The following is a 14266-nucleotide window of genomic DNA, read 5'->3' on the forward strand; positions in this document are numbered from 1 at the left end:
TCATTGTTATGCCGATGACACCCAACTCTTTCTCTCATTCCCCCCATCAGACACACATGTCTCTACCCGTATCTCCGCCTGCCTGAGAGACATCCAGAGCTGGATGGGCAACCACCATCTAAAGCTCAACCCAGGTAAAACAGAGGTCATCTTCATCCCTGCTTCAACCTCTCCCTTCTCTGATTTCTCCATCTCACTAGGGGATACCACAGTGACCTCATCCCCTAGTGCAAGAAACCTTGGAGTGGTGATGGACAACAGGCTATCCTTCTCTGAGAACATCGCTACGGTAACCCGGGCGTGCAGGTTCTTCCTGTACAACATCCGGAGAATCCGACCCTTTCTCACCACCTACTCTACTCAGCTCCTTGTTCAAGCAATGGTCCTGTCCCGCCTGGACTATTGCAATTCTCTGCTGGCTGGCCTTCCAGCGTCTGCCATCAGACCCCTACAACTGATCCAGAATGCTGCAGCCCGTCTGGTACTCAATGTTCCCAGACATTCACATGTCACCCCCCTGCTCCGCAACCTCCACTGGCTGCCTTTTATGGCTCGCATCAAATTTAAAACTTTGGTGCTCCCATACCAGGCAGTTAAACGATCAGCCCCTGTATATATTCAATCCCTTATCAAGACTTATACACCAACAAGACCCCTCTGTTCCGCCACTTCGTGCCGTCTGGCGCCTCCTCCTCACCACACCTGCACCTCACGCTCATGACTGCTGTCTGTCCTGGTCCCACGGTGGTGGAATGACCTCCCAGTGGATGTCAGAACGGCAGAGTCTCTGACCTCCTTCAAGCGCAGACTGAAGACCCATCTCTTCAGGCTACACCTTTCCCTCCCCACCTCACCACCATCCAGCCTTAGACTGTAATGGCACTTATGTATAGATTGTATAGATATTGTTACTTGTATAGGTATTGTTATTTTTTGTATTCTAGCTGCAATTGTGGTATGCTAGTTTGAAAGTTGATTGTACTCTTAAAGGGTTCTGATTTTCTGTATGTTTACACTAGGACTCGGAACTATACTGTCCTCTCAGGTCCTCTTTGCACTTGTTCTTGTGTTTAATTTGCACTTTGTTGTACGTCGCTCTGGATAAGAGCGTCTGCTAAATGCCATGTAATGTAATGTAATGTACTGTAGAATCAAGGGAAATCTATTACTGTAGAACTGATGGAACTAGGAACTATATACTGTAAGCCAGTCATAAGTAACATTTGGTCTCATGCGCTGGTCAGCTTGCTGACTTCCCTCTCCTGGAGCATACATTGTTAGCCCCCACCGTTGGCACACATGCCTGTGGGGGAGAGCTAGAGAAGGATTCTTAGAGGCACCTTCTTAGGCCCTGGGGGCCCCCCTTTTCTCACATTCCTACAGGATTTGAGTACAGGAGTACTGGAGAGGGCATAAAGATGTTTCATGATAATCCCAGGTCAGAATATAGTGATGTTTGGTGTTATTCTGATTGGTTCAGTGCGACTGGTGTAATGGTCTAGTTTTTGTAACAGTCTACCTTTGATATCATAACCATTCAGGAGCCGAGGGGAAACTGGGCAAGAGCTGTCTCTGTAGAAGCCATGTGTTTTAGCCCCCTGCCGGGTGGGCCTGGCTGTAAATTATAGATGGGTGACTCACTTTTACGGTTCGGAGATAAGGAGAAGAAACCAAACAGTCTGGAATGTCTCCTTTCCTTTCATTCACCCAAATCAGGTTTATCCAAAAGGTATATTACCATGAGAGGCACAAAGACATATTTACAGCATAATGCAGTTATCATGAAGACTCCCAACTACAGCATTCATAGATATGATGGGGCGGCCTGTAGCATAGTGGTTGAGGTCAGGAAGGGCTGCCATGTGTGAGGGGCCTGAGAGCTGGGGTTCCAATGTTGTTTAGACTACCTGTTGGGGAGTTAAGATGTATGAGTGGTCCAAGGCCAGTTGGGTCATGGGAAAAGAATCCTCCCGAACATTGGTGACCTCCTTGTGACCCCATACCTGGTCACTTCCAAGGGGGAAGACTCCGGACAATGCCACAGTGCCCTCATTTGGGCACTGCTGTCATTACACCGGTGACTGCTCTCTTAGATTAAATATTCAAAACTGCTATTAAGATAGTAAATAGACCCGGTAACACCTTGAAAACATTGCCCATGTGATCCTTGTATTATTGCATTAAGTCTTATGTAATGGTAACAGGAATTGCATGTAAAATTGATAATCAGGAGGGAAGTTTCATGATAACTGCAACATAATAAAACATAAGGGTAATCTGTTTGGTATGGATGTGATCTGATAAAATCAAGGAATCGGATGAGATACATTTCATACCAAATGGAATTTAATAAACTATAGTTTCAGTATCCCAAGGGAAAACCTACACGTCCTCTCCTGGTAATCATCTCATTTTCCCTACTCAACAACCCCCAACGGTGGGGGTCTAAATTCCAGATTTGACCACCCCTCCAGGTTGATTTATGGCACTGCCGCCTGGTTCCAAACGTATGATTTGGCATAAAAGCAAGGGAGACAGACCAATCTGGGAAGATCGTATTCGACTTCCCACACAACATGTCTTGTGTATGTATGTATGTATGTATGTAAGTATCAGGAAGATCGTATTCGACTTTCCATACGGCATCTATACTCTGTGTTTGTGTGTAGTCCAAGCAGGCTAGGTATGATTATTTACTCTATCTCTATTCTTAATTTGTGTATTTTATACTTGATTGTGATATTCTAAAGCTAATAACCTACCTGTCTGCGAATAAACTATTTTGTTTGTAACTTGCGTGATCTCCATGACTCTAATTCATCTTGTACCTTTTCAGCCTAAATTACAACTGAAATACTCAGGGGGAAATGGTGGCCAAAAGACCGACCGATCGGCGGGGCGGTACACCTGTGATAGTTCTAAGTTGTGAGGCCAGCAATTTCTGTCCCTTAAAGGGTCGGGCGACGCAAGGCTCTTGTAATCTGGTGCGAAGGGAACCCATGGGCGTTACGGCTGGTTCCTGCCAAATTAGCTCTAAGGAGCCCAGACAATGCTACGCCGACCTGGGCTCGCAAATATCATGGCAGGTTTGCATGTATTGTGTTGATTGGACCCTCAGCCTCTGAGTTCTCCACCGAACTGAGATTTCAGCAGTAATGCTAATCCCGGGAGCATCTATTGAGTAATGGTGGCGCAGGTACAAGTCGAATGTAATCACTCCCGAGGTCCGCGTAAGTTGCAAACCCAAATTTCTAAATTATATTTTAAATGGAGTCAGATAAACGAGTAAAACTATAGTAACCACTAAGCGTACAATACGACCCCGTTTGAGAACGGAGAATATTAAGAATTGTACTGATCCGTTTCTGGCCAGCTATAAGCGGGATATGGGGCAGGTCAATCCATATCCGACCCATGGCAACGGACCCAGTATATTCTTAAATATAATTGTGCTCTGTTCTTGTACGGAGGATAATAATTAACCCAACTAATGTTCTCCCAGCAACGCCAGAAGGACAATCACGCAAAACCCCCCTTCGGCCCCCGCTAAATTCCGTCATTGGGTTAGCTGTGGGGTTTTACAATACCGTAGAACCAATGGAACTATATACTGTAGAATCAAGGGAACTCTTCTACAGTAGAACTAATGCAACTATATACTGTAGAATCAAGGGAACTCTACTACTTGTAGAACCAATGGAACTATACACGTACTGTAGAATCAAGGGAACTCTATTCTGTATAAGGCACTCTACCACTGCTCTGGGGCCAGTTTGAAGCTTGACTGAGTCTGAATGCGACACACAGGCAGAGACCAGACCACACAAAGCCACACTCAGCCCCGCTACAGCTGAAGCTGAAGAGCCACTGTAGAGACCCACAGGAGGTCTGTGTGTGAGGCAGAGAGAAACAAGGCTGGACGTGACCCGCATTAATCACCTGCCTTGTTGGGGAACAGTGGTGAATATTTCTCTTTGACTGAAAATCTGAATTTGGGGAATATTCTGGGGGAAGAAAATGCACCTGGGATGAAGGGATGAACACTGACAGAGATGTAACTTCACCGCTCACCAATCATAACACACATTAAATAATAGACTCTAGTTGCATCCTCTTACATTGCAATTTATGCATATACATCATCCCTCCAAATTAGTTTGTAAAGTCACACAGGAGCAGGGATATATTTTACGCTTGGCCATTCTGTCTTGGTGACCTTATATTTGGCCATTTCTTGTTTAAACCAGTCCCCAACCACATGCAACAAAGGAAGGCATACATAATAAAGTGCACTAAATTGGTAACTAACAAATGCCTTTCCAATAATAATGAATAAATTATTATTACTCTTCAATAAGTAAAAAACTTTAATATTCCCCTTTTTCTCCCTTTGAATTCCTCTGTAAAAATAAAAAATAAAAAAAACATACACAGGGTTTTAGACGCTTAAATAAACACAGAACAAAATAATAAGTCTGCAGGGCAAAGTCATCCTTCAGACCTGAAAGTGTGGTAACGAACAGCTCTACCAGCACTGAAGCTGGCAACCCAGCCAGTGAGCCGCTGTTTCTGTTGCATAACCTCCAATCTAGGCCCCAAACAAGACAGCAACTAAACAAAGAGTTATCTAATGGATCAGCATCTCAAGCACAAATGGCCTTCTACTGCCATAAGATCTACACTGTGAGGGAGGATCAGAGAATCAACCAGCTGTGCAGGTAACTGCCTCTCATAAGCCCAAAAGGAAGGCTGTCCTCACACCTAATTGGCCAAGAGGGGGATGCACCAGGCTGCTCTCAATTACCAATTAAGAGCCCGTTCCCATACGCTGAGCTGCAGGTCAATCAAATCACCCTCCAATCAAGCCAGGGGAAGTTTGCTCTGCTGCAAATTGAAAATCAAATCAAGGACAAAATCACTGAAATAAGCGAAAACGAATGAGATAACTCCAGATTGTCTTTGGGAGGCTTCTGTATTTTTTGAGAATTTTCTTAAGTTTGGTAGTTTGTCAAGTAGGTCCATCTCAAGTTTAATAGCCTGAGTTTTTCCTGAAAGCTGCCAAATGCTTGTGGTGCCTCAGCGTAAGTAATGGAGCTCGTAAAGTGATGAGTTTCTGTCAGAGATCAATGATGGCTGCTCCAGAAGTGCTTCTCCTCCCAAGCACAGAAATCAATGCAGCTTTGGAAGACCCTGCTGTGTGAATCTTAGATCACAGGCAGGAGAAACAGCCTGTCTGTATTTAGGGCACAACTGAATTGCTCAAGGACAACTGACTTACTCAAGGGTGACTGACTTATTCAAGGACAACTGACTAACTCAAGAGTCACTGACTTACTAAAGGACAACAGACTTACTCTAGAGTGACTGGCCTACTCAAAAATGACTGACTTACTCGAAAGTGGCTGGGTTAGTGGCTTATAATAGTCTCTGAAGTCCACTCTCAGGTTGAGAAATGTCTGTATGAACAGGTCAAGCTTTCAGCCCAAAAACAACACAGAGAGACCCCAATCAAAAAAGCAACAGATCAAGTCTACTACCAAAGAATAGAAGGGATGCTGGAAAAAGAAGATACAGCACATAAAAGTAAGAGACTCCAGAGTCTACAGTATATTGCTGCATCAGAAACAATCTGTGCTATATTTATTTTTATCATTTTCCTCTGTTATATCTTTGTCTTTGCTGTTGCCTTTTTTGTTATTGTTGTTGAAAAAAAATCACAGCACATAAATTAAAAGCATTTCATAAAATGACAAAAGCATCCTGCTGACATGTATATTTATTAGAGAGATCTAGGCAGGGAATATAGGTCTAGAAAAAATAATGAATTCAGTGACTAATAAGCTTCTTTTTTTTCATTGTACAGACTCTCTGGTTCTCAGGAGGAAACACAGCAGTCGTAATGCACAACAATAATTACGTATAATCTCAATGTACACACACATTACAGAACCATCATAATTACAGTCTCAATGCACATACACATTACAGTATTAATATAATTACAATCTCAATGTACACACACATTACAGTACTTGTATAATTACAGTTTTAACGTTCAAACACATTTAGCTGTCCTGTGATTACAGCCCTACAGTCACGGCACAAACACGTTACTAAACGATGACTGCAGGTCAGCAATTAGCCCGGCACACAGTGAACACACTGAGGAATACTCCGAGCTCGAGGTGGTGAAGGCTCTCTTATTAACGAGCGCCTGTCTCCGAGACATTTCACTCATTAACCATCTCCTCGGAGACATTGCCGTGGGGACGTTGCCAGGGAAGACGCTGCTACATCGGCTGCAGGGTTGCCAGATCTCAGCTGGGAGAATCTCAGCACTGTAGTAGCATGCCTTTGCTGTAAACACAGCCAACTCGGGGAACCATATGGTGACCAGAAACACAGGTGTGCACAGAAACACATCTACACCCCATACACCACCCCTCCAGATAAACACAGTGAGGGGAGCTCTGTGGGTCTCTGCTGCCTGGTTGGAGGGCACCGTGTGGGCGACATTGGCTCAGGAGGTAAGAGGAGTCGTCTGGCAGTCGGAGGGTTGCCTGTTCGATCCCACACTAGGTGTCCCTGAGCAAGAGTGTCCCTGATCAATGGAACCACTGTTGGTGTGTTACCGTGTCTGGGACACTTCATTCCAAAAAAATGCTAATTCTTGTTTGAGGATCCCATCACTGTGCTAGTCAGTTAGCCTACAGCACCAAATCCCCTCAGACCTGCCATACTGTACATCATTCACACATGTTCTATATAATTCAATCCCACAACACATTTGGAGCTCGACATTCAATCCACAATATATCCGGAGCACTACATTCAATCCCATAATACACCTCTAACACTACATTCAATCCCATAATACACCTGGAGTGACACAGTGGCTGAGTAATGCATTCAGGGGATCCTCCATTTTAACTGGCATTGTCATTTTGTATCATTCAGTCTTTGCTCTGCCTGCATTGCGGGTGATTTGAGCACTAGGATGTTGACACACATTGTGCTGGGCATCCCTGAGGGGGACTGCTAGCTTCACATCAACACAAAACAAATATTAAAATAAATATACACAAATTTACAAATATAGTACATGGGCCTGATTCCAGCAGATAGGCCTCGGACGTTCCCCGGAGTGCTGCGATGTGCACAACACTGATTGACACAGCCACGGCATTCAATATCTCCTTTCATAAAGATGAAAACATTTATTCCAAGTGTTCCCAGCACAGTAAGTGCCCGACAGCTGTGTTCCTTATTCATTTATTCTCTGGATTACTTGGCGCTTCTCACTTTGGACAGCTGACGACAGAACGCCCCTGACAGTGTGTGAGGAGTGTTTATTGTTCCTGTTATTGTTATTATATGTGCTGGAGGGGCACTCCGTACAGCACAGTGAACGATATGACCCAGCTGAGAAGGGGGGGAGGACCGAAACATAAGGCCGGGAACATAATTCCCAATTAAGCAGAACAATTCGGATCGCAAAGCGGGACGGTTCTGGTGTGGGAATGGGCCAGTAACAGTAACAGCCTGCAGAGCGGAGGGGAGCAGATGGATGCTGAGTGCCAGTGTGATTAATTAGCCCTGTCCTGTTTTACTGAGGGTGATAGAGTTACGGGGGCCGAGGGTAAACGTCTGTAAATACAGCCGCTGAAATGCGCCTGTGTGACGCTGCGCTCCAGATGTGTCTGAGCACTAAACCCTTTAACCAGAGGGGGCAGAGATCTCTCACACGTCACAGGGAAGGTTTAGCTCCTGCCTCGGAAACCTTCACAGAACCGTGGGACACATAAAGACTCCCATTCACTCGTGAAACAGTGCTGTGACAAGAACGCTCCCAAAATAGAATGAAAACGTATCGCTGTCATCGACATCACAGTTGAAGTGGCACAACAACAGCTCAAAACACCCCCCAATTTAGATATGAGAAAACAAAATATTGACATTTGTGATAACGTTTTAACAATGCTCCAATTGTAATGCAATGGCAGATTCACAAAACACGATGTTCTAGATTTAAGTGAGATAAAGAGGTGATTCTCACAGCAGAGGGTTCTTTCAGGGGCCACTCCAGTCTAAAATTGTCTTTTAAAGTTGCAACTGTTCAGCAGGAAGACTGCTGTTCAGAGATCAATTATGATGGTACACATCTATTTTGATGTGAAATCCTGTGTGAAAGTACAATCAATTTACCAGTGAACACTAAGTCCACAATTTAGCCCACAGCCAGTTTTGGGATTAACTTCAACATTTATTGGACAGTGTGGGTGGATGGGGGGGGGTGTCTAGCAAAGGAAAGGACTGGAACATGAAATGACACAACATTTTGTCTCTCTGAGATTCAACAAAAATACTGACTTTTCTGCTACAGCTATGAACTGTGGACTATAATGAACTAACCAATAGGAAAGCAGCCAATGGTGTTACTCAAGCTGATATTCCTCGACAGCTGGACACACCCATAAAATGACTGTATGAAATGAACACAATATTTACACATAGTTAACTAAGCTTGAATCAAACTAACCCTTGTACAGAGGGGGTTCTGGGAGAACACTTTTGTTTTCCAAATGCATGCATTACATCATTACCGAGGGTTGAAAAACACGGATACAGTGTGAAAGAGGCCAGGGATCAATAAGACTCAAGAGCCATTTTGTGAAAATCTCCGGAGACTCTCTGCTGAGGTCTGAACCCGGAGGACCCTGAGGTCAAGGGGGAGCTGGCTAATCGTGAGGGCACCGAACTGGGCCAGATTTATGTCTACTCTCCAAATGAAGCCCCAGGGACACTGTCTGTCCACAGAACTAATGTGCCTCAGAGACAGCCCAATGGGGTCAAAGAGCAGGAACTACAGACCAGAGAGAGCAGGGACAGAACTCCAGAGCTAGGGCTCACTTACTTTTCACATCCTGTCTCCTTTTCCTTTGCCTGACCTGGAAATCGATAGAGGTCCAGCATCTTTAAAGACATTCTGACCTGTTGATTGTTCCTTCCGAGAGCTAGAAGCCGAAGTCAGGAGGCTCCCAAAGTTTTCTTGAGCAAGGAAACACGAGTGCATCCTTTGGGGAAGTTTTTTTTCCAAAATGCGGAATGATCAACCTGCGGATCCACCTCTCACCATCTGCCACGCATCTGCCACGTCTGTAACTGACGTGGCTTCGAACTGACGTTTGAAGAAGCAAGGACATTCCTTTTGCCTAATTCACGTCTTCTCCATTCCCCCCGTCTTCACTGCTTTCTCTCACATCCTTGGTGTGAGGAGCTAGGAGCCAGGAAAGGAAGGAGGTGAAGATTAAGCGATTGGGAAGAGTCTGGGTCTGCTGAGCATGTGTGGCGAGCTGCCAGGCAACAGGAGTGACGGAGAAAACAAATCCTCAGCACCACACTTTACTCTTAATGAGCCACGGTTCCGGCTGCTGTAATGTGCCCTTTACAACAACCACCACACATCACTCTAAGGGCACGGATTCTGCGAGAAGCGCCGGCAAAAAAACTGCCTGCAATCCGGCCCTTTCTGCAGGAGCGAGGCTTTTTAATGGAGTGCGAGCTGGCAGTAAACTGCCAATACTAAAACATGTATAGAAACGAAAGCCTGCGTTTTAAAAATAGTGCATCTGGTGTTTTCAGGATTATAGGTCAGATTCAAGGAGCTAAATGATTTGGTTCAGCATTTAACTGTATATTACATCATATATTACAATCACTACTTAATGGTACATTGTTACTTAGTGATGATCGCCTGTCCAGGTACTTCGAAGCCACTTCATGTTAAAGAAACCCTGCTGAAAAAAAGCAGCTCAAGCTAGGTTTTGAAACATCTGATAGCTAGTTGACCAGTTCAAACTCCCAGCTTGACATGGCTTATGACCAACTTGATCAGCTCAATTTTCAAGTTGGTCAGCCTGGCATAGCTGGATTTTGCAGCAGGGATGTCTATCCTGTGGGGAGGGTCTTACATTCACCCCTGTCCACAGGGCTACAGTTATCAGCAGTTTCAGTAAGATGGCACTAATGTTATCCATACCTGACCTTCAGTCAAACGAGGCCACATCCATCATCAAACACAATTTCACTGAATTTCAGAGTTTAATTCCTCCTATAGAACCCCAGAAGCAGAAGCTGGTAGACTGAGCGCCTTGTTGCTTTTTCTATTTTTGTTCATTAGCTTTAAGTCTGCTCAAACATATGTTATCATAAGCTGCTCAGTGGGTAATATATGTAAACTGTGTGACAGGTGTAACAGAGCACCTTTAGCACCATGCGATCCTGAGATATATCTGATATATCCCCTCCAGTTATCAACCAACAGACACCTGACCCTCGCTTCATATTTTTAAAAAACTATCAAACTAGTAGTTACGATGGACCTGTTCAGTCGTGCAGTTGTTTATTGGTCAGTGACCTGACCTCATTTAAAACTCATGTCAGTTTTTCTGTTACCATTGCCAACTTACATGAGTCAGCAGTCTGAATTGAGTCGGAAAGCTGACGGTTCACCACTCAATACTTCTTTTCATTTTTCTAGAAATGAAATCACATATTTGTTAGTTTTACCTCCATACCTTAGTCTCTTCATGGAATGCCAATTGATTGAAATTCAGCTTGCACCTGTGACTGGGCAACAGAAAGTGAGCTAACAGCAGACTATTCTCTTGGGAATGATGTTTATTAGCCTTGCTTAGGACCCGTACTGTGATACTATGTACAATTAATCAATATCAATGTGCCAGAAAGCTGCTATGTTGTTAATCTTGCATTGAACATAATCTTCAGGTACTTTTCCAGTCACTGTAACATTCCCGAGGGTCTACAAAAACTGCGGTTCTCACAGCTTTATGGGAAAGTGTCCACCTCATTCTTCACAATGCCCTATGCCCTACTGGTCCACTCAGACGTGTCTAAACCAGACACACAGCTAGGCATGTATACGCACGGCTGTCACCAAACATCTGTACAGCTGGCAGAACAACACAGACCTGTGAAATCGCTGGTAGCGACAGCTTTCAGGGTACAATTCAGGTAAAGTTTTAATGGATATAAATCAATCAGTCCGCTCTCGTCCATATAGGCTGAATGAGGCCTCAGTCCTGTCTGTGGTTCCAGCTGGATGACTCAGTGCATGGCGAAAGCAAGTAAATATCAGGGTACAGTGCGTATCGCGCGTTACACTCCCCTCCTGTTTGGGGATTCAGAGAAAACAACACCACTCGTTCATTATTCATGTGCTCATTTAATATTCATGAGCACCGTCGGGGTGTAAAGTAAAGATGTAGTGTAGTAAAGATGCTGGTCTTGGTTTTCTTTTTCATTTATTTCACTTTGAACTGCACGGGGCATCATGTAGGAAATGTAAATTTAAACCAGAGAATATGCAACACTCAAAAGTGTATGTTACTGTTACTCTCTCACACGCTGACTTCTGAAGTGTACATATAAACTTATTCTCTGCTCAGATCCAGCCAAATGACACAAAATGGCACCGATGCCTTGTAGCAGGACAAGGACCCAAAACACACACTGCTAGAGCAGCCAGGGCATTTTACAAGTGGAATGTTCCTTACTGGCCAAGTTAATCATGGCAAGATTGAAAGCAAAATACCACAGACAAAAACAGAAATGTTTACAACTAAACCAAGAAAAAAAAGTCACTAGAGCAAAGGCACGGAAAGAAAATAAACAATCTGAAAACTGAAAGCCACTATTCGCCAACACCAAAACCCACGTACAGAACCCAGGCGTTTCCCAAGATGCTGATTTGAGCTTTCAGCCTCATATTAAGCATGTGACTAATGTTGCTTATTATCATGTGAGAAACATTGGTGAAGTGTGGCCATTTCTCACAGCGGCAGATGCACTAATGCAGGCTTTATTGCTTTTATGATTAGACTACTAGACTACCGTAACGCTTTCTATGCTGGGCTTCCAAAAAAACATTGATCAGCTGCAGCTTCAGAAAGCAGCAGAGCGAGTTTGAACCAGAAACGAGAAAAGGGCACACATTACGCCAGAACTCACGTCCCTGCACTGGCTGCCTGTGAATTATAGAATTGATTTTAACATTCTTTTACTTGTTTTTAAAGCACTTAATGTTTAAACACCAGAATGCAGAGCTACCTTCTACAGTAAGATACCAGTCCCATTCTAGTGATTTAGTTATTGTGAGAGTAACAGCGATGGAAATTTTAATTGCGATAATAGTGATAGTGTTTTTCATTGTGATAGTGATTGTGATAGTGTTTTTCATTGTGATAGTGATTCTATGATTGTCATTGTGACAGTGATTGTGATAGTGTTTTTCATTGTGATAGTGATTGTATGATTGTGATTGTGATTGTGAAGGTGACTGTAATGTGTGACCCAGAGACACTCTGAGACTCCACAAAGCCCTGGGCAGGCAGGTTTTGAATGTATGGGACCCAGGGATTTTATGGAACGGTGGTGAATAAAATGCATATATGTCATATACATATGACAGACACCGTCAGTAAAGCTATAGAAAACAATCAAGATGAATTTGTTCAATGTGCATGAACCATCGGATGCATAACTCACAGCTATTAGAGATAATGGAATTGGCAATGAAACAGTGACCTTGAGAATGTAAGGGGGAGGGGGGGTGCTGAATCATCAAAAACTGGAATGGCTTAAAAACATGTCATTTGAAGATGAAACAAGACAGATTGGTTCAGGGAATTTCTTTGATAAGGGAAGAGCATTAGTCTAATGATCTTCAATATGCTGGAATAAACAGCACAACCCAAACCCTTTAGCATCTGTTGTGGGGAGGGAGAACATTCATGTGTGTGTGTGTGTGTGTGTGTGTGATGAATGTGCATATGTGTGTCCATGAGCTTTTATGTGCATTCACTGTGCATACAGGCATGCATGTACATGTATGTGTGTGTATGTGTAGTGTGATGGTGCGGATTTGTTTGTGTGTGAGAGAGAGAGTGTGTATGCGCACATATGTGTGTGTGTGTGTGTGAGAGTGTGTATGCACGTGTATGTGTGTGTGTATGCGTGCGTATGTGTGTGTGTGTGTGAGAGAGTGTGTATACGTGCGTATGTGTGTGTGTGAGAGTGCGTATGCGCGTGTATGTGTGTGTGTGTGTGAGAGTGTGTATGCACGTGTATGTGTGTGTGTGAGAGTGTGTATGTGCGTGTATGTGTGTGTGTATGCGTGCGTATGTGTGTGTGTGTGTGAGAGAGTGTGTATGCGCTTGTATGTGTGTGTGTGAGAGTGTGTATGCGCGTGTATGTGTGTGTGTACGTGTGTGTGTGGGGGCGGGGGAGCATCCTTCTCTCTCTCTCTCTCTCGTGTGTGTTTCAGCGCTGTGTAATGTGTGTAATTTTATTTTCTTTGCCGAGTGGGTTTCTGAGTCAGAGCAGAGCAGAACTGAAACACTCGCCCCAAACACTCGCAGGTGGAGGGAGAAACCTCTCTGTGACAGCCCTGATCCCCCTTAACCCCCCCCCCACACACACCCCTCACACACACACATCCCTCACACCAACCAGTGTACGCACCACTCCACAAAGCACTGCAGCCGAGGGATACCACACCAACCACCGTCCATCTGTCTCTCTCCCAAACCGAGGTGTCAGAGCTAGACCTTCTTCCTTTTTTCCATTCATATTTTGTTTGTTTTACAGCAATTACAAGGAATGCGACTGTGACTGCGCTGCCCTATCAGAGGCCAGAAATGCTTCCAAAGGTGACTGCCCTGACCTATCAGAGGCTAGGACTGTGACTGTGCTGACCAATCAGAGCCCAGGCCTGCAGGGAGGGGTCTCTATGTGAAAGAAAAGTGTGTAATTACAGGTTCTCAGTGCCTGTAGGGCTGCAGTGTCTTACAGAACAGCGTGTAATCAAAGAGTTGCAGGTTCACACACGTGACTGAGGCACAGCAGTGGCGTGTGACTCATACCCTGGGCTAATTCCGCCAGCGCTCAGCTGTGCCACAAGCTTTAAACGGCATCTGGACAGCAGCACCTGCCGGTCTCACAGCCTCTTCAATCAGGGTGAACCAGCAGGACCGGGCAGAGAACAATAACCAGCCAATCAGGAACAACAGGACCGGTCCCCAGATTAACAACCAGCCAATCAGAACAGCAGGACCAGGCAGAGAAGAATAACCAGCCAATCAGGAACAGCCAGCTCATTTTCACACTAAGCTCCCTGTTGGCCTGGAAACGCGAGGGGCGGGGCGTGATGATCACAGGACACAGGGGTTCTGCCTGAGCTGCACCT

Source organism: Conger conger, chromosome 6 (genome assembly GCF_963514075.1).
Source record: "Conger conger chromosome 6, fConCon1.1, whole genome shotgun sequence".
Lineage (NCBI taxonomy): Eukaryota > Metazoa > Chordata > Actinopteri > Anguilliformes > Congridae > Conger > Conger conger.